At 37.2% G+C, this 27,478-nt stretch overlaps 1 long non-coding RNA gene across 1 annotated transcript; it reads right to left on the reverse strand.

The window, feature by feature from the left end:
* On the reverse strand, positions 1 to 27,478 carry LOC140846206 (uncharacterized). Its single transcript, XR_012125153.1, has 3 exons — positions 27,213 to 27,478; positions 15,711 to 15,832; positions 1 to 1,114 (listed from the first exon to the last, which is right to left on the reverse strand). It is a non-coding gene; the product is annotated as an uncharacterized lncRNA (long non-coding RNA).

Consider the following 27,478-nt stretch of genomic DNA (forward strand, 5'->3'; position numbering starts at 1 on the left):
ATTTCTTCTGTGCAATTTATTATGTGAAACAGTGCTTCTCTCTTCATTTAAACAAACTAAGTTAAGCTTTCTGTTTACACATCTGAATCATACTAATTGATCTTTGTGATGACATGAATTGAGAACAAAGATTTAATTTAAAAGCTTTATGAGGAATCCTATCATCGTACACCATTTGTTTAACTAATAAAATAAGATTAACAAACTCCAATTCCAAATTTGTCCATATTCCTTTGCAAAAATTTTAATATTAATGCCGCCTAAGTGAAAAGTCACAATTTAAGGATTAAAAATGACATGTGTCGTGATATGCCAGATACCACTATGCAATTTCAATTTTTGTATTTAAAACACACAAAAGTGGTCTTGACACAGAGAGTAATTCAACTTAGGTTCTTCTAAATTGGTCAAAAAATAAAAATATGAAGCTGTCCTATCCAAAGCTACATGTTTCAAGGGGGAGGCAGGCATGATCAGAATACCAGGGCGTGGAGTTGAGGGGCCCGAGGTCTGCGGGCCAGGGAGGCAGCACTGACTTGGCAGCTACAGTTAGTGAAGAGAGTGCTGAACTGGCAGATCTAAGAGCATCACAGTCACAGAAGTCACCCACAACCTGGCCACCACGCCACAGGATTGACAGTCACTTCATTGGAGGGGCAAATAAAACCAAATCAGACCACACCCCAAGATCTGAACATTCACTCTGTGAGTGACATCAGTGTCTTGCATGTTGAATTTGTCTTTGAAGAGTTGTCAATGGGCTTCTGTTTCCATCACTATCTTCAACAAATGCTGAATTTACACAGAGTTCTTTTTATAAAGTAGTTCTGCCACTGGAGGAACATCTCACACCCACACTCACCACTGGTGACCATGTCAGAGGGAATAGCCTGCACAGTCTTCAAGGTATGTGGCCAACTATGGTCAATAGTCACAGAGCCCTGGTCCTTCTGTGATTCCACAGTGTCTGAAAGTTTCATTCTAGTGGGCTCATGAGTTCTTCCTTTTGAGATCTTATGAACCTACTCAGGTTTAGTCTTCATAGTCACTTTCATATCTTCTCACTTGGACTAGAACTTCTGGGAAGCACTTCATAACCCAGTAAGCCAGTCCTCTGATCAAAGAGAGGATAGTTAGTTAGTTTTTATTGCTATAAAGGAAGTCTAGACTTCAGACACAATGGCCTGAATATCTTCTTGGAAGAAAATAACTCTTCCTTCTTTTTTATTATGAAATACTAATGCAAACTGATTTCTCAGATTTTCTCATTATATTGCATTTCAGGTAAATCATCCTGCTATACCTCTATTGCCTTTTTGCTTTTGAATGATATCTGTGAAATGGCAAATAGGCCTTTATGTGTTAGATACAAGTAAGATTAAATACTAAAATAAATGTTACAATTTTTCTATATTATATATGAATAATTTAATTTACATTTTGCTATTCATTACTTTTCTTTGCTGATCTTGGTATGGTAAATCAAGAATTGATTATACTTGTTTAAACATAAGTGAACTGAATTAATTAAGTCCCAGAGAACATTCCCTCAGATCTCAGATCATGAAGGGAGAGAGTCACTTCAACAGAACAGATTATATGAATCTATAATGCATAGCAGACATGGTATGTTCGGACATGCTAAAGCTAAGATTATTAGTTTAATTTAAACCTGTTTTTCCCAAGATGTATAAACTATACTTCTTAGTAAACAAAAATGCAAAACTGATGTCAAACTACTAATACATGTATTTTGGCATTTATTTTATATTCATAATTAATTGGGAAGTTAGGGGAACTTTTAGGATATTTTAAAAAGCAATTTTAAATACATAACAAAATTTATGTAAAACAACCACTTTTTAACAGAAATATAACCTGCATGATGGGAAAGACAGTCATCCTAGTATAGGTACTTAAGAATGTACTTTGTGCCTGAAACATATTCCATGGAGATAAAGAAACCTCGCAATCTGCTGGTCATATCACCTTCTTTGGGGACCTTTCTCTATCTGGACTTGATGTGTCCTTTGTGCGTCATATTGCACAGCTGGTCCTTCACTTGCAGCACAAGAGGGTGTGTTCAGACCATGTCCCTGCACTGGCTTCAGGCAAGATTCACGGGCCACACAGGACCGACTATTGAAACTGATCTTGTTCCTTTTTCTCTGTGAGCAAAGCATTGCTCCGTGCAGTGTCTGTGTGAGCCACGTCCTCCTTGGTGACCACAGCACTTACAGGGCGCACAGTGGGGTGATGGTATGCTGAGGCTGCTGCTCCTAGTGGTGGCAGTGTTGTGCTCTTTGCTACCATCCACTCAGTGGGATTCTTCCCCTGGAGATGGTAAAAGGTGTCACTTGCTCGACAGTGCTTACTTTCAACTTAGTATAAATTATTAGCAAAACACTTAAAAACAAAGACACTTACTTGTGAAATTTGCAAAAGGGATCATATTTGGTGTATTAAAGAGTAAACTTTCTAAAAAATAAAGAAAACCTTCCTATCGTTCAGATAGTGACACCTATTTACTATAACCCTGAAAATAACAACAGCCTATGTTGCTGTTCCTAGCCATTTCTGATGGCTGAATTGGTGAACAACTGACATAGGCTGACTCAATAATATATTTCTCCTTAAAAATTTAGAATCCTTAAAAAGTATTTAACTGAGTTGGTAATGGTGACTGGACAACAAGAACCTGAAAACTTAGGGCACAAGACATCTCTTTTGAAGCATCCATGATGAGAGAATGTAGAAATAAACAGCAGAATGTAGACAATAACCAAGAAAAGGAAAAACATGATTCAAGTTTGCAGAAGAGATGAGAGAATGTGTGGCATCAGAGAAAGGAATGGTAACAGCTTCTGCTTTTGTTCTAACAGCTTTCCAGGAACTATTTTCAATCACTGCTGAGGCCAGGCTGCATTTTCTCCCCATGAGCCTCATCTGATTTCTTGTTATTCCTAATAAAAATAATGACAATAATAGCAATAAGAGAATTGTTCAGGGCTAAAACTTAGTAAATGTACAGCAAAATCTTCCCAGGGCCTTCTGGTATTCAGCCAAGTTTGAAAACCATCCATTCGTAAATGCTTCAATAACAATTTCTCAAAACAAATTTTTACAGGAAAGCAGATTTTATATTGGAAAACAATTTATCCTTGAAAAGATAAGGTGTTAGTTATTCACATTTAATAGTGTTACAGTAGGTTTCCAGAGGGCTGACACTCTGTGCAATCCCACTCACATTTGGAGAACTTTTAGGAATAAACCTGCCATTACTCAGTTTTCCCTATTTCTGAAGACCTCCGCTCAGAAAGAAGGTACACCAAGGGAATGGAACATAGAAATAAAAAGTGAAGAGCTAGAAGTAGTTGGCCAACATCAGAGTAAAAGGAATATTTTAAATACAAGGGATTAAAGGTTGTTAAATTTATCTCTCTCTCTCCTCTCCAAAGGACAGGAGCATTAAAAATTAACAACTGAAATTGCTGTATAATATTAGAGGCACCAAAACTCTTCTGTTTAGCCACACAATGGAAAATAACACAAATATATGTAAAAAGTTAGAGGCTTTATTAGCATATTATAGGACAGGATGGAGAAATGGGGAAGGTTTATTGCATCTCAGAGTGTCCCAGTGTCAGGCCTGGGGAATGGCACAGATTCCACCAAAAAGCCCCAGAAAGGACAGAAGGGAACAAACCGATCTCACTGCTGCCACCAGCACGAACCACTTGAGGAAATTCATTTTCAAGTTCATTAACAGACTTTTACTTTCTGTCTCATAATGCTAAATAAAATCGGAGGCACTGGTGGGATAGACTTTGATGAAGTTATGACAGAAAGGCAAAATTATTAAGGTACATACACTGTAACCTGAGGAAGGCTGGAAATGTGACTGTCATAGGCTCATGAAAACTCAGTAGATGCCCCAGGGCTTAATGAGGGACATCTGGGACCTGAAGAGGTGTATAGTAAGAATTCTTGTCCTCTTTGAGATATCTCTCAGGACTAGTCAGTGTCTTATATTTTCAATAAATCCCATACCTAGTTTCACCTGGGGGGTAGATCTTCCCTTTTCTCTCTCTGGAAAGCACATACATATGTATGTATTCAAAAAGACTATATATATGAAACATATATATTATTTTATATTTATATACTGTATGTCTATATTTAAAATTATTATTTTAATAGATGCATGTAATTTTAACATAACAGGAATAAATTAATCCAGGTTTCCTCAGCATTTAATTAAACCTTAATTTAAATGAAATTATATATCAGAAGTACCCTTTCCAAGTAACTGTTAAGGTGTGTTGTGTTTATTCATGCTTAAGATCTTCTGTACAAAATGTAGAAATATTTTATTGAGGGAGGATGTGGGTAAAATTGTAATATTTCCAGAATTTCTCACCTGGCCTTAGTGCATCTCCATATTGATAGGTGTTTCCAAGGGGTGGAGAGAAGTAGGCCATCTCCATATCAATAGGTAATTACAAGGGGAAGCGAGGGCATATCTGGACCAGAGAGGTTGGGTGGGGTCCCTTTTTGCAGCCAGATTGTGAGAGACACAGGTGAGCAGAAATGGACAACTGCTTGTAAGCAATAAACAGTTTCTTGCACTTTATTTCTCCCTTTGACTGATTTTTAGTTTCTAAGGTGTTTTGCCCTGGGACTTTTTCCCTGGATTTACAGAGGATTAAGAAATATCCCAATTATTCCATTTTTCATAGTACAGTGTTATTTAAATGGCCACTCAGAGCATGTTTTTAAATACATATCAGTTTTCAACACAGCTATTACCACCCAAATTCTTTTATGCAGAATTGAAGGAAAAAACATGAAGGTTGTACTCTGAACAAACTTCTCTCTTAAAAAATAATTATTTTTATGTAACTGGTGGTTACAAAAGCACAGTACAGATAGAATAGCTAGCTACTTGGTTTCTAGTGAGAGTGAGCAAAGGTTGTGCATGTCACATATATTCAGAATTAAGTCAGATAGTAGATTTTAAATGCTGCAAAGCAAGTTATAAAAATTTTCAAGAATTCTATGATTTTCGATTAGGTTTGGCTCTAGCTCATGGAGAAAAGATTAATCAAATGAAATGCTGATGTCCTCTAATCTTCAAATTTTGTGTCATATTATGCAAATTGTTGGTCAAACAAAGCACTTCAGCTTCATGGCACTCATGCTACTTAAATAACGCAACAAGGGGAGGATATTTGACTCCTGCGTTCTGGAGAGCCAGGGGTACAGTTCAGCCCAAGTCGGAAAGCCTGCGAATTAGGGAAGCTGATGATATTAAGCCCTAGTCTGAGGGCCAGTCCCAGCTCCGGGTCAGGCAGAGAGGGCAAACTCCAGCTTCCGGGTTTTTTTTTCTTCAGGTCCCCAATGGATTGGGTGATGCCTCCCCACACTGGTAGGGCGATCCGCTTCACTCTTTCTAGTCTACCAATTCAAAAACTAATTTCATCCACAAATACCCTCAAAAACACACCCAGAAATACGTTGAACATATTCAAACATATCTGGACATCCCATGGTTCAGTCAAGCTGACATGTAAAATTAACCATCACAGCTGTGATAACATCTCCCAAAACCATTCTTTCTAATTTCTAACTTTTTCCATACCCAGGAAATTATACATTAGATCCAATAAACTGTTTATACCAAACTTAAGCTGATTTTTTTCCTTCATTAAATTTTCACTGTAGGTGAGGAAGCATTGTTCACCATCTTGTATATGATTGATCTTCATGCATTTTTAAGGCTGATATGTCTCCTGTAATCTTTCTTATTATGTGACAGAAGAGAATTTGGCAAAGATGTTACCTGTATAATGTGGACAATAGGAAATATATCTAAGTAACTCAATAATCTAACTAAAAATATTTCCATAGTGCAAAGGAAAGAAATGGTGTGTCCTCTTCTAAATGAGAAGAACCTGAGAAAAGATAAAAATCTGATGATAAATCTGAGGAGAAAGATCAGCTAAAGAATGAAATCTTAAATATAAATATAAAAGAACTAGGGCATGGTAAGTTTAAAATAAAATTGTTCTCAATGGATAGCTATTTTCAACTGTCAGACATGTAATTAAAGACACATTCAAAAGATTTTACCCCAGGTATCTTCTTAAAGGTGTCTTCAGTTGTCATGAAACAGAAAAGGTATTCTTGTTGCACCTTTTGTAATATCTGCCCCACATAATCTAAATTAAGGGATGAAATTTTAATGAAACATCTTTAATATTTTAATGAAAACATCAGTGCTTCTCAAAATTTTATTTATATAAAAGTACCCCGGTGATCTTATTAAAATTCTGATTCTGATTTAGTACATCTGGGCTGTGGCCTAAGATTCTGACTTCTTATCGTCCTTCAGTGATAGAAATGCTGCTGGTTCATCCCATGTGCCCTTTAGGTAGCAGAGTTACAAATTCTCACCCAGATTTATACAAGAGAATTAAACCCTAAAGATTTGTGTGGCTTTCTTCTCAGTTCTTCCAAGGAAGGTACATAGTTAATATCCTAAATGCATAGGAATATTCTATACTTCAATTGATATGTGTCTGATGAATAAACAGAGGATGATAAAACTGATTAGGTTTCCTGGGGTCAGATTAAGTGATGGTTGAAGTTGAAATGCTATGTTCATTTTGGAGATACCTGATTTTCTTGATGTAAATAAAATGTTCTTATGAATATATTCTAGAGTGTCCCCTCCATGTGGTATTGGTGGATATCTCTATAATAAAGGGAGGATTAGAAGAAATAAGTTTTTTTTATTCTATTATTCTTCAGGAAATTCCTGATGGCCAAATAATATAAAATTTTTCAGTCTTTCTTTTGCAATTACCAGTTCAAAACATGTTCTCTCTTTTGTACCTCTTAAGCAAAAAGTTTGAACCTAGTCTACTTTAATAACATGTTGGAGCTAAAAAAGATTCTCTAAAGATAAACTGTCCTAACTGGTACTTACAGTGCTGTTTAGAATTATGGACTTTGCAGTTAAAAATGGAAGAGTCTAAATAAAACTTCCAGATAGCAAAAGAAAAAAGAGCTAGCTAACACATAGCAGGCTAGAGTTACAGGATTTTGCAGTTAACTCTGGAAATGATTCAAAGACACAGGCAACCAGCAGTGCTGATTAACTTAATTTGATTATAATGTTAGGACATTTTCTTTAAAGAATTACTCTGATGAAACATTTTGTATTTCTTTTTACTATCTTGCTTTTCCTGAAGATTTTATTCTAAATAGGAAGAATAGTCCATAAAACATAAATGGGCTCTCATAGTCACATAGGCTGAAATTTATTTTTAAATGCCAATTAAACATATAATTGAACTAAAGGATCATTGTGTTTTTTCATCTCATTACACTGTGTCACCAAAAGGGATAACAGAAAGTTACATTTTGGGAAATTTCTGGTAACACATAGTTTGTAATCTCATATTTTATAGATCAAAATGAATGTAATGCACATGACTAATGCTCTCAGCAGCCAATAGGAATGTTTACACACTATCAGAATTCCAATTAATAGATACCCCATTAAAATACTACTGCAATTCAAATAATTAATTTTATAAACAGTTGTATTTAAATAGAATATTTGAGAGGAAAGTGTAGAGGAAGATGACAATCAGCTATGTTGTATTTCCAAACACTGCAAATATCCATCTTGTAAATACAACTCATTAATCAATTTAATAATCCAAATGATCTAATTTAACTTTTTAACTTTGACATAGATGAGTGTATATTTCAAATTGTTTAGAAAAATATAGAGAATAATAAAATATAATTGACCCTTGAACAACATGGATTTGAACTGTGTAGGTCCACTTAGGTGTGAGTTTTTTTCAATAAATATATTAAAAAGGTTTTGGAGATTTGTGATGATCTGAAAAAAGCACTTCCTTTTCTCTAGCTTACTTTATTATAAGAATACATGATCTAATACATATAACATGCAAAATATTGTTAGTTGACTATTTTATCAATAAGTCTTCAGTTAATAGTAGGCTTTTAGTTAAGTTTTAGGGGAATGAAATATTACATTCAGATTCTCAGCTGCATGGGAGCTGGCACCCCTGACCTGTGCATTGTTCAGAGGTCAACTGTATGTGATTCCTCAAGGATCAACTAATACATGTAAATATCTCCATAAGAGTGCATTATGTTTTCCTATTTAACATATTGACTTTTTATTCATGAATTTGTTCATTCATTTGTGGAACTAATACTTTTGAGAAGCTGTTATTGGTCAAAATACTTCACTAAGTTCACCAAGGAACAAACCATATATAATTTACACCTTTATGGAATGAAGCAAGCAAATAAAAATATATAATACATCGTGACAAGGCTGTAATGAAGAAGAGTTGAGATGAAGCAACTGGAAAACTCTTCTTTTGTTAATGAGGGAAAGTCTTCCTGAGCAAGTGATACTGTCCTTGAGGCCTTAAGGATGAAGATCTAGGCATTTGGAGGGAGATATCTGGGCAGGAAGAATTATACAAAAAAGAAAAAAAAGAAGAGTGTGGTTAATACACTAGAAAGATTAAAATAGTAACCAAAGATCAAACCACACAGGGCTTCTGTCTATATAAAAAAAATAGATTTCACTGTAGTGAAATTTAAGTTCAGTTAAAGAGAGGACTGCAACATTCTGACATACATATTTTAAAATATTACTCAGTCTTCTTTGTATGGAGTGTTCTGAAGTAGGAATGTGAAGCGCAGAGATGAGGGAGAGGCAAATCTAGCAGCCAACTGAGACAGAACGGTTGCTTAGATAGGCTCCTAGCAATGGGCCACTCAGATAGGTTGAAATAAAAGAATGGTGAAAAACAGCATGCTAACACTAACCAAAAGAAATTTGGAAAGATTATGGTAAAATGGTAGAATAGGAAGCCCCATTATTCCACATCCCTGCCTAAACAACAATTGCACTGGCAGAATCTGTCTGATGAAATTACTTTGGGATTTTCCATTCTATTAAAAACTTGCAATTTCTAGTGGAAGGTTTGACATTAAACGATAGTTAATTTTTGTCAGTCAGATCTTGCTTAGCAGTGGTGCCCTTCTCCACATCAGCCATGTGGCAGGCAGTCTTGCAGTGTTCATAGAGCAATTTTCATGCAGATTGTAGAGCTAGCATGGGTAACAAGAACATTTACCTCTAAATATTGGGGGATCTGATTACTGATAACTACTGATCACAAAGGTGTAGACAAAGAGGAGAGCAGCTATTGTTACACCTCCATCTCAAACTCTGGTATTATTGTAAGCAACTTCCTCTCTGCCATACATAACAGCTGGGGGTTTAAATTCCCAGTGACTTTCTCTTTTTCTTTTTTTTATCTCTTTATTTTTCTCTTTTTTCCTTTTGGCAGTCAACATTGAAAACTAGGTTGTTCAAAAACAACCATATATGGGGAAATTAGAAGATCACCAAAAATACCCAGGGGAAGGCACAGGTCCAGAAAACACCTGAGAAGACCTGAGACTTGCACCTCAGGCTCACCTTACCATAGAAACAGCTTACAATTAGAAGAAACAAATCAAAGCAAAAGCAAAAAATAAAAAATAAAAATAAATACAAAACATTCTGCAAATCCTAGAGGAGAAGAAGAATCAGATTTTCAGAACTAACACATTATTAGATTCAAATATCACTTTAAAAAAAAATCACATGACATACAAAGAAACTGGAAGGTATAGCCCATTCAGCAGAAAAATAACAATGAAACTGTCTCAGAAAAAAACAGATGGTGGAACTACTAGAAAAAGAATTTAAAACAGCTGTTTTAAAGACTCTCCATAGAAGTAAAAGAAGGCATGAGTAAAGTCAAGAAAATGATGAGTGAATAAAATAGAATTACCAATTAAGATAAATAAGCCCTAAAAAAAAAGCAAAAAGAAATTCTAGAGCTGAAATTTATAATAACTGAAATTAAAAATTCATGAGAGGGTTTCAAAGGCAGAATTGACCAGCAGAGGAAAGAATTAGTGAACATGAAGATAGAGCAATGGAAATTATGGAATCTGAAGAAAAGAAAAAAAGAAGAAAAATGAACAGAGTCTAAGGAACCTGTGGGACACCATTAAGTAGACCAATATGCATGTTGTGAGAGTGGAGAAAAAAGTAGGAGGAAGAGAGAGAAGAGAAGAGAAGAGAAGAGAAGAGAAGAGAAGAGAAGAGAAGAGAAGAGAAGAGAAGAGAAGAGAAGAGAAGAGAAGAGAAGAGAAGAGAAGAGAGGGAAGGGAAGGGAAGTGAAGGGAAGGGAAGGGAAGGGAAGGGAAGGGAAGGGAAGGGAAGGGAAGGGAAGGGAAAGGGGCAAGTAGATTTTTTGAATAAAGAATAGTTGAAAACTTTCTAAATTGGATGTAAGACATGACTATAAACTTCCAGGGAACTCCAAGGAAGATTTACTAAATCATGCTGAGATGCATAATAATAAAACCGTCGAAGACCAAAGACAAAAAACAGTCATGAAAGCAGTGAAAGAGAAGCAAGAGAGGCAATTCACAATATTCAACGGGTCCTTCACAAGATTATTACCAAATTTCTCACCAGAAAGTTTGGAGGCCAAAAGACAGGGCAGACTGGTTACCACGGGTTTATGGAGAGGTAAAATAAGGATTAAATAGATGAAGCATGCATGTGTTAAAACCTATGGAACTTTACAGTAGTATGAGAGAATCTTAGTGTATAGTTTTAAAGATATCTCTTAAGAGGTCTGGGGATCCCACGAAGAAATGCAGACTCTGGTGAATAAATCTATCTGTATTAGAAATGAAACAACTTCACTAAATGGTTACTGACCTGAGTAACTTTAGAAATGAAAGGAGTCTATAAGAGCAAAAGCAAAGTCAAATGCACATAAACACTGCACTTTACCAGATAAAATTGTATCCCATAAGTGTATGAGTTAATGATTCTGATACTGCTATATATTATTACATAAATAAGTAAAGGAGACACATCTGTGCAGAAGTTCAAATAATTGCTGTAGACGTTCTTCCCTCAAAGCTATGCATGTTAAGTCAACCTCTGCTGGAAAACCTTAAAATTACTAACGTTAGATTTTGCTGCTTTGTTAGTAGCTTTGATTCATCTGACTACAGCAATTGATGTCACCACAATGTTCTTCTCACCTTAATATTGAAAAAACCTACAATTCCTAGTATTTCCCATTCATCCTCAACATTCTTTAAATTGAAAATTCAGTACTGATTTCTTCACTGAACACATAGTGTTTTTCTGTTGTTTTTATATCTGTGCTACCTATGTAGTTTATTGCCAGATAAAAAAGATGAATTAGCAAATAATAAGAGATTTAAATTTGCAGATTATATAAATGGTGTCACTATTACTAACAAGAGAGTTCATACTATGCTAAATATACTCAACAGCAGACTTATTTACAATGTCAACTGCCATTTCCCAGATATAGCCAACTTGGCACAACTGGCTGTTGCACCAAAAGGCTGGCAGATACGGCTGTCTATGTCTCCCCCATCCTCTGAACCTGAATTGTCTCTCCCTGTCCACTCACATCCCAAGAACATTTCACTACTTTAGCAAATGCCAAACATATTGTTCTTGGAAGGGAATTGTAATTACACTGAGTGTGGAAAGGAGTAAGACTAGTATAGCTGTCTATAATATTTAGTTAAATATTATTATGAAAATATACTATTCCCTGTGAATGCGTGTTACACACAATTAGAGACAACAGAAGAAGGAAAAGAAACAAAATGGTCTTCTCCCCGACTGTCATAGGTTACTTTAGTACAATGGTTAATTATAATATCAATAATACTCCACTAAGAATAAAATATCCGAGGCAATTACTAAAGCAAAAGGCATGCCAGGAGAACAGGTATAAATCTTTATAACTCTGGAAAAACCAAAATGTATTGCCATCCATTGAATATGCCTTCTTTTATTATTATTTTTATATTTATTCTTGATTTTTTTCTAGAATTTTATTAAATTTTATTATATTTAATCTATATTGTATTAGTTGAATGCATTTCAAGCATGTTTTTATTTATAAGTATGCAGTTTTAAAAACTAAAATTATCAACGTTTTCTTACTAAAGATCACTGAAGTTTCTTTCCACAGATGTAAATTCTCTTCATTTAAGAATGTTCAAGAATCATAATTTTTAAAGTTTTAAAACAATAATCACCAATCAGAATTTGACGAAGAATATCCATATCCACGTATAAAATGGATTAAACAGAGAATATTGAGATAATTTTTAAATCCATATAGAAAAGAACATTAAATCATTTCCTTGGAGGAAACACAACAGTTCAGTCTAGACTAATCATTTTTCCTAAAGTTCATTTTGTCTCTTTAGTTAACTGTCCAAAACAGTCACCACCCTCCTGCCTGTAAATAATTATAATTTATCATATTTTCTTGAGTTGCACTGCAACAAAAAAAGTAAAGAAAAAGAACAAAAAAACAAAAAATTGCCTTATTTAAGTTTACTTGCTCGATTAGGAGCAGCTCTGGAAATGAAGGTCTGCCTTGTCTGTCACAGTAGAGTCTCTATTATTTACCAGATTTATGGAAATGTTCTATAGTCAATTAAGCTGGTGGTGTTTTTCAGTGACATGCAATTGAACTTAGGTCCAACTATAGCTTTAATACTGAAAGAATTCACTCTCATCAGAAAAAGGTATCAGCAAATAAACCTTTTTTCTCACTTTTTACTGTCTTCTTGAGAAACCAGGAAGAATTGATGATAACTACTTCATTGCCTGTCACTAAGTGTGAATATCTGACAGATTTCTTCAGTTCCCTTAAACTCTAGAGCTGCTAAAATAGAAAATAAAGTATGAAATTTCAAGACAGCAGTGAAAGAATTGATGATTGGCCTTAAAATGGGACAAGTAGAAATGAGTTCATTGATAACTCACAGCAGTTAAAAGTACAAACTGAAGTAAATGAAAAATGCTACTTAAGTATTCTGACTAAAAATGTTTAATAACTAGACAAGGAAAAGAACCAGGCATGTAAAATTCCAAATAAATGTTAAAGTACTAAGATTATAAAAATATTATTTTAAAAGACTATTTTTTTATCTGAAAACTTGTGGTAGGTTTTTATATTCTAACAATAAAATATATGATATGCTTTATGCTTCCCAAATTACCCTTTTCTCTTTCATAAAATGTTCAGTTAGTGATCCAAATGGAATTTGGACACTGGCAATTCAGGTTTGAAAAAGGACTCTTGTCACTCACTAGGGGAAAACATCGAACCAAGTTATTTCTCTGTTCTAAGTCTCGGTTTCATGTGTAAAATTAGAAAAGCAATGTCTACCATGTAGAAGTGATGGGTAGCTGTGTGGAGATTTATATGAAAATGTTTAGAAGATTAAAATTATGGGTAGCATTGGAAAAAACATATGATGTGATAGAAATAGTAGTAGTGTACTAATAAAATGTACATTTTCCTTATAAGATCAAAAAATTTAGTCAACTATAAAATGCCTTACCTGTTATTTTGTGTGAGTGCCTCTTTTGGATTAAACTGTGTCATCCCCAGGATTCCTATATTAAGTGCTCCCCCCACCCCCCTTTCTTTACCTCTGAATGTGACCCTATTTGGGAATAGGGTTGCAGATGTATCAAGCTCAGATTTAATCATATTGGAGCAGGGAAGGCCCCTAAGCCAATATCACTGGTATCCTTAAGAAGAGGGGAAATTTGGACACAGGTAAACACGCAGGGAGAACACTGTGTGGAGCTGAAGGTGTAGATCTGGGCCAGGCTTCTGCAAATCAAAGATTGGTAAGATTGCCAGTAAGCCACTGGAACCTGGAAGAGAGGCATCAACGCGATTCTCTCTCAGGACCCTCAAAATGAACTAACCTTGCTAACTAACCTCAAAATGACACCTTGATCTTGAATTTCCAGCCTCCAGAACTGAAAGACAGTAAGCTTATGTACACAGTTTGTGGTACTTGGTTACAGCAAACAGCAAACTAATACAGGGCCTATTGCCAGTGCTCAGTTTTCTGTAGAGTTGGACTGGCCTTATTTGAAATCTCCATACATTGCTAAAGTTTACCTAATACATCCTCCATTAATTTAATTTAGTTTTATGATTATTTTCTTAACATATTTTTTTACCTTACCTCTAAAAATATTTGATTATAAATAACCCTCTATGACTTCCACTAGAAGTTATCTTTCTTAAAACTGAATAGGGTAAAGTTAATCTTTAGCACATTATTAACTTAGCCTATAACTTCTTTCTCAAAATCCTTGTTCAATTATCTACTCCATCAGAATATTTTTTCCCTTAACAAATGTCTCTAAATTTACCATTCCAAATAGCTAATCATAATCATTTCATTCAGCAGCTTTAAAAATTCTTTTAAAAACATTAATGGATTCATGCTACTCTCCAGCTCAAAAAAATTTCAATAGATTTCTTCACATTTACACTAAAATTGAATGTGAAATTGTCCTAAGAGCCTGACTGTTTTGATTGCTGTCACTTTCCCCAGTTTCGTCACTTTTCTTTTCTTTTCTCATACTTTCCAGTTTCACGGTGCTGACCTCCAATGCACAGATTTTATTCTGCCTCCACATAGCACTGCCAGATAGAACAAGTGAAAACACAGAATGTCCATTACATTTGGATTTCAGATAAACAATGACTGCTTCTTCAGATACAGTAAGTCAAAACATGGCATTTTTTTCAATAAGAAGACCATCCTTAGTAGGCTTGGAGTTGCTACAGTTCAAATAAATTCAGCGTTATCGATGTCTGCTTTATTCTTCCCGTGTATCTGATCTCCACATGGTAGCTATAGACCTCTCATTTTGCATTCAATTGTCTTACAAATCCTTAGAAGATGTTAAATGCTATGATGGACCCATTATTTTGAAAGAAAAATTAATATCTTGTTTTAGTTTTCTAATTATCATTTATCTATATCATGAATTCTAAGGAAAATAATGTTATTATAAAAAGGAAAGTTCAGTTTTTTCTATAGAAAACACTGCATATGTTTCTCTATGTTTATATTTTTAAAAGGAAATAAAAGTATCCATTAAAACATAGACATTTTGGGGCAGAAGAATCTCAATGTAGTAACTAAGGTTTATTCACATATACATAATTTTAATTACTAAGACTCCCTAAAACCAAGTGTTTAGGACTGCTTCTTGTCTCTGATATATCATTTCAACAATTCCTTTTAATAAATACAGTATTGGGATCCAAGTTATAAAATTCCTTATTTTTTCAATAGTCAATAATTATAGTAAAATCAATTATTCTTAATTTTACAGTAGCTTTTTTTCCCCTAATAAAATATTTTTAAATGATCAGGTTTTTAGTAGGTGCTGGGGTTCTTTCGAGAAATTTTCTCTCTGTAAACTTCTTGGTTAAAATTTACAACACTTCTGAATATTATGATTCATGATATAGCAGATTCAAAGAAGTATAAGTGTTCAGTTATATGTTCTTTGCAAGATTTAATAAACCCATTATTACTGTTAGTTTCCTAAGAGTCCCTTAATGAAGTACTATAAACTGAGTGGCTTAAAACAGAAATTTATTTTCTCACAATCCTGGTGGCTGGAACTTCAAACTCAAACTGTCAGCAAGACCATGCTCTCACTGAAATCTGCAGAAATCCTCCTTGCCACTTACCAAATTTGGGGGTTTTGAAGGCAACTTTTGACATTCCTCAGCTTGCAACTGCATAACTCCAGTTTCTGCACTTGCTGTCACATAGGGCTGTCTTTGCATGTTGTCTTCACATGGCCTTTTCCCTGTAAGGACATCAGTTATATTGGAGTAGGGGTTCATCCTACTCCCACATGACTTCTCCTTTACTAACTATATCTGCAATGACTCTATGTCCAGATTGGGTCACATCCTGAGGTATTGGGCATTAGGACTTCAACACACCTTTTTTTGCAGGACAAAATTGTGACCATGTAAAACCAGCAATAATATCAAGAATCTCTTCTTTGTTTTAAGTCCAGGAAAAAAAGTATTTGTCAATTGATCTATCCATGTACAGCAATGTCATTCATTTATTTATTAATATTTATGAAGGTCATGTGGTAGACAAAGAAGAGCAGTGATTGAGAATGAGTGCTCTGGAGACAGACTAGTAAGTTCACATCCAGGCCCCTCTGAGTTCTAGCTCTTGGATGTTGGACAGACTGCTTTCTGCTCGTGCCTCAGTTTCCTTATTCTTACAATAATATAATAATAGTATTGACTTTATAAGGTCTTTGTAAGGATAAAATGAGTTTATCCTTAAAGAGCTTATAAGAGGCCTTGAGATTCAGTAAGAACTCCATTAAGTGTTAGCTACTATTATTCTGTAGTGCATAAAAGATACTCAGAATATAATTATAAAAGAAAACTATTCAAAGGCTGCTGGGGACTTCTGGTGCTGCCCATGATTGGTAGCTTCTGGCAGATTAAACCTCTCTCTACAGAGAAACGGGGTGCTGTCAGTTCAGCCAGAGTTTGAGGTTCCATGATCCTATAGAACAGGGAACATCAAGGTGTGATTATTACCTTCAACCTGTTTTAATTTTTCCCCAAAGAGTACTTTCTGACACTGACAAATAGAAAACAGAGTATTAGAAAAGTGCTGTAGACTTACAGGACTGTGATAATGAAGGGCTGAGTCTGGGGCTGAAGATAAGGGAACCACAAAGAAATGAAAAAAAATTCTAATAAAAATTGTCTTCATATCATCAGGCTAATTCTAAATTCACATGAATATGGTGTAAACTTTCAGAATGCACAACAAAAACTGCAGATATATTGTGTTGCTACAGCAGCTACATTAACAGCTCTTTGGGGCTGAAGAGAATAAGTTTTGACTTCAAAATCCAGCTAAGGTGGAAGGGCCTTGATCAATTCCTTTAATTACAGGGTCCAGAAAGGATGCGGTTAAGGTACATACTCAAGGCATCAGGGAAAACACTAGAACCAAGTACTCTGCAAACCTGAATGAGGACAAAACTGAGATAAATAAGCCCTACCAAACTGAAAACACAGTCTTTCAGAAAACTAAGTTGATTCAATTATGCTATGCATCTTCCTGAAGGAAATGTGATCTGAACAGTATGACTTACCTATATGACATTTTCCAGAAAATACTGAATATATTATTATCAAGTGTACGTGGAACTTTTTCCAAAATAGATAAGTTGAGCCATAAAGTAAGTCCTAAGATATTTTTAAAAATGGTAATGATACAGGAGGCGGAGCCAGGATGGCGGTGTGAGTAGAGCAGTGGAAATCTCCTCCCAAAAACACATAGAGCTATGAAAATATAACAAAGAAAAATCTTCCTAAAATAGAGACCACAGGACACAGGACAACATCCAGACCACATCCACACCTGCAAGGAACCAGCGCCTTGCAAAGGGGGTAAGATACAAGCCCCGGCCCGGCGGGACCCGAGCGCCCCTCCCCCCAGCTCCCGGCGGGTGGAGAGAAACCGGAGTGGTTTTTTTTTTTTTTGGCGAGCGCTTTTTGGAAGCCGTAGAGGGACGGGCCCCCGTTGCTGGGGAGGTAGGGTGGCGGGACCGGTGAGCAGGTGCCTGGAAACGGCGCTGGAGGACAAAGAACACCCCGCGTTTCTCCCTGCGGGACCGGCGGGCAGGTGCCTGAGACCGGTGCCTGAGGACGGAGGTCGCGCGTTTTTCCCCTTTTTTTTTTTTTTTTTTCTCTTTTTGGCGAGCGCTTTTTGGAAGCCTTGAAGGGACGGGGACCCCAGTGCTAGGGAGGCAGTGTGGCGGGACTGGTGAGCGGGTGCCTGGGACCGGCGCCTGAGGACAAAGAATATCCCACGTTTTTCCCTGCGGGACCGGTGGGCAGGTGCCTGAGACCGGCACTTGAGGAAAGAGGAAATCGCGCGTTTTTCCCCTTTTTTTTTCTCTTTTCTGCGAGTGCTTTTTGGAAGCCTGAAAGGGACAGGGACCCCGGTGCTAGGGAGGCAGGGCGGCGGGACTGGTGAGCGGGTGCCTGGGACCGGCACCTGAGGACAAAGAATATCCTGCATTTTTCCCTGTGGGACCGGTGGGTGGGTGCCTGAGACCGGCACCTGAGGACGGAAGAAATCGCGCGTTTTTCCCCTTTTTTTCTCTCTTTTTGGCGAGTGCTTTTTGGAAGCTTTGAAGGGACAGGGACCCCGGTGCTAGGGAGGCAGGGCGGCGGGACTGGTGAGCGGGTGCCTGGGACCAGTGCCTGAGGACAAAGAATATCGAGCGTTCCTTCCCTGCGGGACCGGTGGGTGGGTGCTTTTTGGAAGCCTTGAAAGGACAAGGACCCTGGTGCTAGGGAAACAGGGCAGCAGGACCAGTGAGCGGGTGCCTGGGACCGGCACCTGAGGACAAAAAAAAAAAAAAAAAAAAAAAAAATCGCATGTTTTTTCCTTTTTTTTTTTTTTTTTCCATTCTTTCTGTTCCCTCTCTCATTGTTGCTGTTGTTGTTTTGGTTTGGAGAGTGCTTTTTGGAAGTCTTAAAGGGGCAGGACAGGTCACTTAGACCAGAGGCAGGGAATCTGGGGATCTCTGGGCACTCTAACCCCCTGGGCAGCAGGGAGCACAGAGGCCCCTTACAGAGATAAATAGCCTCCTGGCCGCTCCCCCTCCAACGGGGCTCCACCATTTTGGAGGAACAGCCCCAGCCAGGCCAAGCCCACAGCAACAGCGGAGATAAACCCCAAAGCAACTGGGCAGGAAGCAGAAGCCCTGTCTGCGCACAGCTGCCCAGCACAAGCAACTAGAGGTCGCTATTCTCCCAGGAAAAGGCTACAAACCAACAAGAAGGGAAGCTCTTCCAGCGGTCACTTGTACCAGCTCTGCAAACTATCTCTATCACCATGAAAAGGCAAAACTACAGGCAGACAAAGATCACAGAGACAACACCTGAGAAGGAGACAGACCTAACTAGTCCTCCTGAAAAAGAATTCAAAATAAAAATCATGAACATGCTGACAGAGATGCAGAAAAAAATGCAAGAGCAATGGGATGAGATGCAGAGAAAAATGCAAGAGCAGTGGGATGAAGTCCGGAAAGAAATCACAGATGTCAGGAAAGAGATCACAGAAGTGAAACAATCCCTGGAAGGATTTATAAGCAGAATGGATAAGATGCAAGAGGCCATTGAAGGAATAGAAGCCAGAGAACAGGAACGTATAGAAGCTGACATAGAGAGAGATAAAAGGATCTCCAGGAATGAAACAACACTAAGAGAAATATGTGACCAATACAAAAGGAAAAACATTCGTATTATAGGGATACCAGAAGAGGAAGAAAGAGGAAAAGGGATAGAAAGTGTCTTTGAAGAAATAATTGCTGAAAACTTCCCCAAACTGGGGGAGGAAATAATCGAACAGACCATGGAATTATACAGAACCCCCAACAGAAAGGATCCAAGGAGGACAACACCAAGACACATAATAATTAAAATGGCAAGGATCAAGGACAAGGAAAGAGTTTTAAAGGCAGCTAGAGAGAAAAAGGTCACCTATAAAGGAAAACCAATCAGGCTAACATCAGACTTCTCAACAGAAACCCTACAGGCCAGAAGAGAATGGCATGATATACTTAATGCAATGAAACAGAAGGGCCTTGAACCAAGGATACTGTATCCAGCACGACTATCATTTAAATATGATGGTGGGATCAAACAATTCCCAGACAAGCAAAAGCTGAGGGAATTTGCTTCCCACAAACCACCTCTACAGGGCATCCTACAGGGACTGCTCTAGATGGGAGCACCCCTAAAAAGAGCACAGAACAAAACACACAACATATGAAGAATGGAGGAGGAGGAATAAGAAGGGAGAGAAGAAAAGAATCTCCAGACAGTGTATATAACAGCTCAATAAGCGAGCTAAGTTAGGCAGTAAGATACTAAAGAAGCTAACCTTGAACCTTTGGTAACCACGAATCTAAAGCCTGCAATGGCAATAAGTACATATCTTTCAATAGTCACCCTAAATGTAAATGGACTTAATGCACCAATCAAAAGACAGAGTAATAGAATGGATAAAAAAGCAAGACCCATCTATATGCTGCTTACAAGAAACTCACCTTAAACCCAAAGATAAGATTAGACTAAAAGTCAAGGGATGGAAAAACATATTTCAGGCAAACAACAGTGAGAAGAAAGCAGGGGTTGCAGTACTAATATCAGACAAAATAGACTTCAAAACAAAGAAAGTAACAAGAGATAAAGAAGGCCACTACATAATGATAAAGGGCTCAGTCCAACAAGAGGATATAACCATTCTAAATATATATGCACCCAATACAGGAGCACCAGCATATGTGAAGCAAATACTAACAGAACTAAAGAGGGAAATAGACTGCAATGCATTCATTGTAGGAGATTTCAACACACCACTCACCCCAAAGGATAGATACACCGGGCAGAAAATAAGTAAAGACACACAGGCACTGAACAACACACTAGAACAGATGGACCTAATAGACATCTATAGAACTTTACATCCAAAAGCAACAGGATATACATTCTTCTCAAGTGCACATGGAACATTCTCCAGAATAGACCACATACTAGCTCACAAAAAGAGTCTCAGTAAATTCCACAATATTGAAATTCTACCAACCAATTTTTCAGACCACAAAGGTATGAAAGTAGAAATAAATTCTACAAAGAAAACAAAAAGGCTCACAAACACATGGAGGCTTAACAACATGCTACTAAATAATCAATGGATCAATGAACAAATCAAAATAGAGATCAAGGAATATATAGAAACAAATGACAACAACAACACTAAGCCCCAACTTCTGTGGGATGCAGCGAAAGCAGTCTTAAGAGGAAAGTATATAGCAATCCAGGCACACTTGAAGAAGGAAGAACAATCCCAAATGAATAGTCTAACATCACAATTATTAAAACTGGAAAAAGAAGAGCAAATGAGGCCTAAAGTCAGCAGAAGGAGGGACATAATAAAGATCAGAGAAGAAATAAACAAAATTGAGAAGAATAAAACAATAGCAAAAATCAACGAAACCAAGAGCTGGTTCTTTGAGAAAATAAACAAAATAGATAAGCCTCTAGCCAAACTTATTAAGAGAAAAAGAGAGTCAACACAAATCAACATAATCAGAAATGAGAATGGAAAAATCACGACAGACTCCACAGAAATACAAAGAATTATTAAAGACTACTATGAAAACCTATATGCCAACAAGCTGGAAAACCTAGAAGAAATGGACAACTTCCTAGAAAAATACAACCTCCCAGGACTGACCAAGGAAGAAACACAAAAGTTAAACAAACCAATTACAAGCAAAGAAATTGAAACAGTAATCCAAAAACAACCCAAGAACAAAATCCCGGGGCCGGACGGATTTACCTCGGAATTTTATCAGACACACAGAGAAGACATAATACCCATTCTCCTTAAAGTGTTCCACAAAATAGAAGAAGAGGGAATACTCCCAAACTCATTCTATGAAGCCAACATCACCCTAATACCAAAACCAGGAAAAGACCCCACCAAAAAAGAAAATTACAGACCAATATCCCTGATGAATGTAGATGCAAAAATACTCAATAAAATATTAGCAAACAGAATTCAACAGTATATCAAAAGGATCATACACCATGACCAAGTGGGGTTCATCCCAGGGATGCAAGGATGGTACAACATTCGAAAATCCATCAACATCATCCACCACATCAACAAAAAGAAAGACAAAAACCACATGATCATCTCCATAGATGCTGAAAAAGCATTTGACAAAATTCAACATCCATTCATGATAAAAACTCTCAGCAAAATGGGAATAGAGGGCAAGTACCTCAACATAATAAAGGCCATATATGATAAACCCACAGCCAGCATTATACTGAACAGCGAGAAGCTGAAAGCATTTCCACTGAGATCGGGAACCAGACAGGGATGCCCACTCTCCCCACTGTTATTTAACATAGTACTGGAGGTCCTAGCCACGGCAATCAGACAAAACAAAGAAATACAAGGAATCCAGATTGGTAAAGAAGAAGTTAAACTGTCACTATTTGCAGATGATATGATACTGTACATAAAAAACCCTAAAGACTCCACTCCAAAACTACTAGAACTGATATCGGAATACAGCAAAGTTGCAGGATACAAAATCAACACACAGAAATCTGTAGCTTTCCTATACACTAACAACGAATCAATAGAAAGAGAAATCAGGAAAACAATTCCATTCACCATTGCATCAAAAAGAATAAAATACCTAGGAATAAACCTAACCAAGGAAGTGAAAGACTTATACTCTGAAAACTACAAGTCACTCTTAAGAGAAATTAAAGGGGACACTAATAAATGGAAACTCATCCCATGCTCATGGCTAGGAAGAATTAATATCGTCAAAATGGCCATCCTGCCCAAAGCAATATACAGATTTGATGCAATCCCTCTCAAATTACCAGCAACATTCTTCAATGAATTGGAACAAATAATTCAAAAATTCATATGGAAACACCAAAGACCCTGAATAGCCAAAGCAATCCTGAAAAAGAAGAATAAAGTAGGGGGGATCTCACTCCCCAACTTCAAGCTCTACTACAAAGCCATAGTAATCAAGACAATTTGGTACTGGCACAAGAACAGAGCCACAGACCAGTGGAACAGATTAGAGACCCCAGAAATTAACCCAAACATATATGGTCAATTAATATTTGATAAAGGAGCCATGGACATACAATGGCAAAATGACAGTCTCTTCAACAGATGGTGCTGGCAAAACTGGACAGCTACATGTAGGAGAATGAAACTGGACCATTGTCTAACCCCATATACAAAGGTAAACTCAAAATGGATCAAAGACCTGAATGTAAGGCATGAAACCATTAAACTCTTGGAAAAAAACATAGGCAAAAACCTCTTAGACATAAACATGAGTGATCTCTTCTTGAACATATCTCCCCGGGCAAGGAAAACAACAGCAAAAATGAGCAAGTGGGACTACATTAAGCTGAAAAGCTTCTGTACAGCGAAAGACACCATCAATAGAACAAAAAGGAACCCTACAGTATGGGAGAATATATTTGAAAATGACAGATCCGATAAAGGCTTGACGTCCAGAAAATATAAAGAGCTCACACGCCTCCACAAACAAAAAACAAATAACCCAATTAAAAAATGGGCAGAGGAACTGAACAGACAGTTCTCCAAAAAAGAAATACAGATGGCCAAGAGACACATGAAAAGATGCTCCACATCGCTAATTATCAGAGAAATGCAAATTAAAACTACAATGAGGTATCACCTCACACCAGTAAGGATAGCTGCCATCCAAAAGACAAACAACAACAAATGTTGGCGAGGCTGTGGAGAAAGGGGAACCCTCCTACACTGCTGGTGGGAATGTAAATTAGTTCAACCATTGTGGAAAGCAGTTTGGAGGTTCATCAAAATGCTCAAAACAAACCTACCTTTTGACCCAGGAATCCCACTCCTAGGAATTTACCCTAAGAACGCAGCAATCAAGTTTGAGAAAGACAGATGCACCCCTATGTTTATCGCAGCACTATTTACAATAGCCAAGAATTGGAAGCAACCTAAATGTCCATCGGTAGATGAATGGATAAAGAAGATGTGGTACATATACACAATGGAATACTACTCAGCCATAAGAAGTGGAAAAATCCAACCATTTGCAGCAACATGGATGGAGCTGGAGAGTATTATGCTCAATGAAATAAGCCAAGCAGAGAAAGAGAAATACCAAATGATGTCACTCATCTGAGGAGTATAGGAACAAAGGAAAAACTGAAGGAACAAAACAGCAGTGGAATTACAGAACCCAAAAATGGACTAACAGGTACCAAAGGGAAAGGAACTGGGGAGGATGGGTGGGCAGGGAGGGATAAGGGGGGGAAGAAAAAGGGGGTTATTAAGATTAGCATGCATGGGGGGGAGGGAGAAAGGGGAGGGTGGGCTGCACAACACAGAGAGGACAAGTAGTGACTCTACAACATTTTGCTAAGCTGATGGACAGTAACCGTAATGTGGTTGTTAGGGGGGACCTGATATAGGGGAGAGCATAGTAAACATAGTATTCTTCATGTAAGTGTAGATTAAAAATTTAAAAAAAAAAAAAAAAAGAAAGAAAGAAAGAAAGAAGGAAAAGGGGGATTACTCCTTAACAGGATAAAACTATTGGTAAATCAAAGATCAACGCATGCTTTAAATATCCTTAATGTTGATCACTTAAAGGGTGTCAGATGATCAGCTATGGAGGTACTCTTTTCTGATAATATTCCTTTCTCTTAATTTAAAAAAAAAAAAAAAGCAGTTACTGTGTGCTGACCTCCAATGAGTTCTGCACAGTGGTATAGAGGGCATGTCAAAGTGTGGGCAAAGGGTCTGTTTGTTTCTATGCAGGAGATCAAGGCCTAGCTTGGATACCCAGAAAATGAACTAAGATACGATATGAGGAGGAGCTTCCGGCATCAGCACTCTCTGGAGGACTTGTGCCGGGGGATGATCATCAAAAAGCCTCCACAGGGATCCGGACGATGCTGCGGTTGTGGCTGCATCCAGCCCACCGTCTCCTGGACTTGCCATAGGAATGAGGAGGGAGATGTCTAGGCTGGCATGTGCATACAGTGAGACAACGAATTTGACCGATCTGTACTGTTGGAACTCAACCAGGAGTTGGGAGGGGTGCAAGTTGTAGCACTCCAAAATCTCATGACTATAGACTATCTACGGTTAAAAGAACATATGGGATGTGAACAGATCCCAGAAATGGGCTGCTTTAATTTGTCTGATTTTTCTCAGACTGTTCAAGTACAGTTGGACAATATCCATCATATCATAGATAAATTTTCACAAATGCCTAGGGTGCCTAAATGGTTTTCTTGGCTTCACTGGAGATGGATGGTAATTATAGATTTGCTTTGTTTATGTCACCGTATTCCTATTATGTTAATATATGTGTGCAAATTAGTTAGTAGTTTAAAACCTATACATACTTAAGGTACTATACAAGAAGATATGTCAAAGAAATAATCAATCCTCCCAAGTTTCCTTCGTATGCTACATCTATAGCTTTTCTTCTTCCTTCCTAATTACAACCCTTAAATAGAATTCGTGCCTCATATCGAATTTACCGAGTATCATAATTCCTCCAGGTGGTAAAGATACCTTGAGACAAGTGCTGGGCATAGAAGCCACAGGGCATAAATCTGCAAAGAAGTAAAAAGCTAACCTTTGCAAACAATATGGCTTCTCTCTCACTTACCAACTTTACATTTCCCTGTATGTCCCCGGAAGATGACTGGTTAGCCAGAGACGGGTAAGATTCCTCAAGGGAGGAACAACCTAAGACAGGCACAGTTGCAGGGGGGCCATCAGGTGAGAATTTGGGGATGAACAGAGGTGAGGCTCAGAACCTCACCCCCCCTGCTTTGAGAGAAATCTTCTGCATCCGTGGATGTCTTGATGCCCTTGTCTAGCCTGGATTAATACTTAGTCCATAGGCACACACCTGATCATCTGATCATCTACATTTGCCTTCTTACAGCACTAAACTATGTTTTCTACCTTTATCTTGCATCTACTTACCACTTCAGCATTTTATTAAAAATAAAAATAATAATAATAGTAGGAGAAATGGGGGATCAACATATAGATCAAGTACAAAAATCAAACGAATATTCATATTTGACCTGATTGTTTATAGGTCATATTGCATGATCAAAACCGAAAGTTTCTGTGATGACTGCCCTTGTACTGTTCACCATGTAAGAATTTATTCACTATGTAAGAATTCGTTCACCATGTAAGAACTTGTTCGTTATGCTTCAGAAGATTGGAGACTGACGAGAATTAGGCTTGAGATGGATTAATGATTGTACATTGAGCGTTGACTCCCCTATACTGAATTTTATTGTTGTTAACAACCATTTGATCAATAAATATGAGAGATGCCCTCTCAAAAAAAAAAAAAAAAAAAAAAACATTGTAATGATACAGAATAATTACCAAAAAATATCAAAAAAAGAAATTAAGTAAAAATGCTTCTAGATAACCCACAGATTGGAAAAATAAGTTGGAAAAATATTTTGAATGAAAATGTAATATATCAAATTTTTTTAATGCAGCTAAAGCAGAACTTGAAATAAAATTATAGCTTTTGATGAATGTATTAGAAAATAAGATGTTTTTAAAAAAATCACTAATCCCACCTTCCAACTCCAGAAATTAGAAAAATAATGAAAGATCAAACCCCTCCTGATTGTAAATTTCTAGAAAATAGGGGAAAAAGACAACCTGAAAAATATGGGGTAGGAGAAAGGTAGAGGGCACAATTAATATAGTATGATTATCTAATTCATACCAGAGTTTTAAAATGATTTTATAAATTAATATATAAAATAAGTGAAAAGTGCTTACATGTAGCTGTATCATGCATCACAAAAATGTACTAATAATGAAAGAACAGAATTCTTCTCCCCCAAGAAAACAAAAGCTGCTGGTAAAGATATAAGCAACTGATTGGCATCAGATTCATACAGGCAATATTGGAAAGTAGAGTCATAAATTGTGATGCAGTAATCCCTTCAAAATGAGAAAATATTCTGAATCTAGAATTTATACACAGTAATAGTCTCAATTCAAATTCAAGAATTTGAAAAAAAACCAAAAACCTCAAAACTTATATGTCACTTATACCTTTTCTATGAAAACAACATTAAGAGCATTGATCAAAAGACCAATACTTTTACTCCATATAAAGGACTGTAAGAAAGACAGGAAAAATATATCTAAGAACCTGGAGATCTAGACTATGTCACAGTAAGAAATATCAGAATAGAACGGGAGATTCAAGATGGTGGCGTGAGAGGTGAGACAGAGAATTCCTCCCAAAACCACATATAGTGTGAAAATATCGTTAATACAACTAGCCCTAAAATAGCAACAGGAAAGAAGGCTGCACGAGACTGCATATAGACCTCATGAACAGAGCAGACTTCAAGAAACACAGTAATATATGAAAGTTTTGATCCGGTGGGACCCAAGCCCCTCCCCCACCCCAGCTCACCAGCAGGAGGAAGAGAAATGGAGCAGGGAGAGGGTGGAAGCCTAGAACTGCTGAACACCCAGCCCTGGAAGTCTGCTTTGGAAAACAAACCTACATTGTGTGGTGCTCTGGAGGTTGCTGGGGTTGGGGAGCTGACACAGGTGAAGTGCTTGAGAGACTGAGGTTCCAGCCATTTGTGGAGTATGGGATCCACATCCGGCCACTCTGGGACAAAGGAAAGGCAGGCGGTCTGAGAGGCTTCCTTGCAGCATCAGTAGAACAAAAAAACATCCTACAGTATGGGAGAATACAGTCATTAATGACATATCTGATAAGGGTTGACATCCAAATTATATCAAGAGCTCATGCACCTCAACAAAC

The sequence above is a fragment of the Manis javanica genome, chromosome 14 (genome assembly GCF_040802235.1).
Source record: "Manis javanica isolate MJ-LG chromosome 14, MJ_LKY, whole genome shotgun sequence".
NCBI lineage: Eukaryota > Metazoa > Chordata > Mammalia > Pholidota > Manidae > Manis > Manis javanica.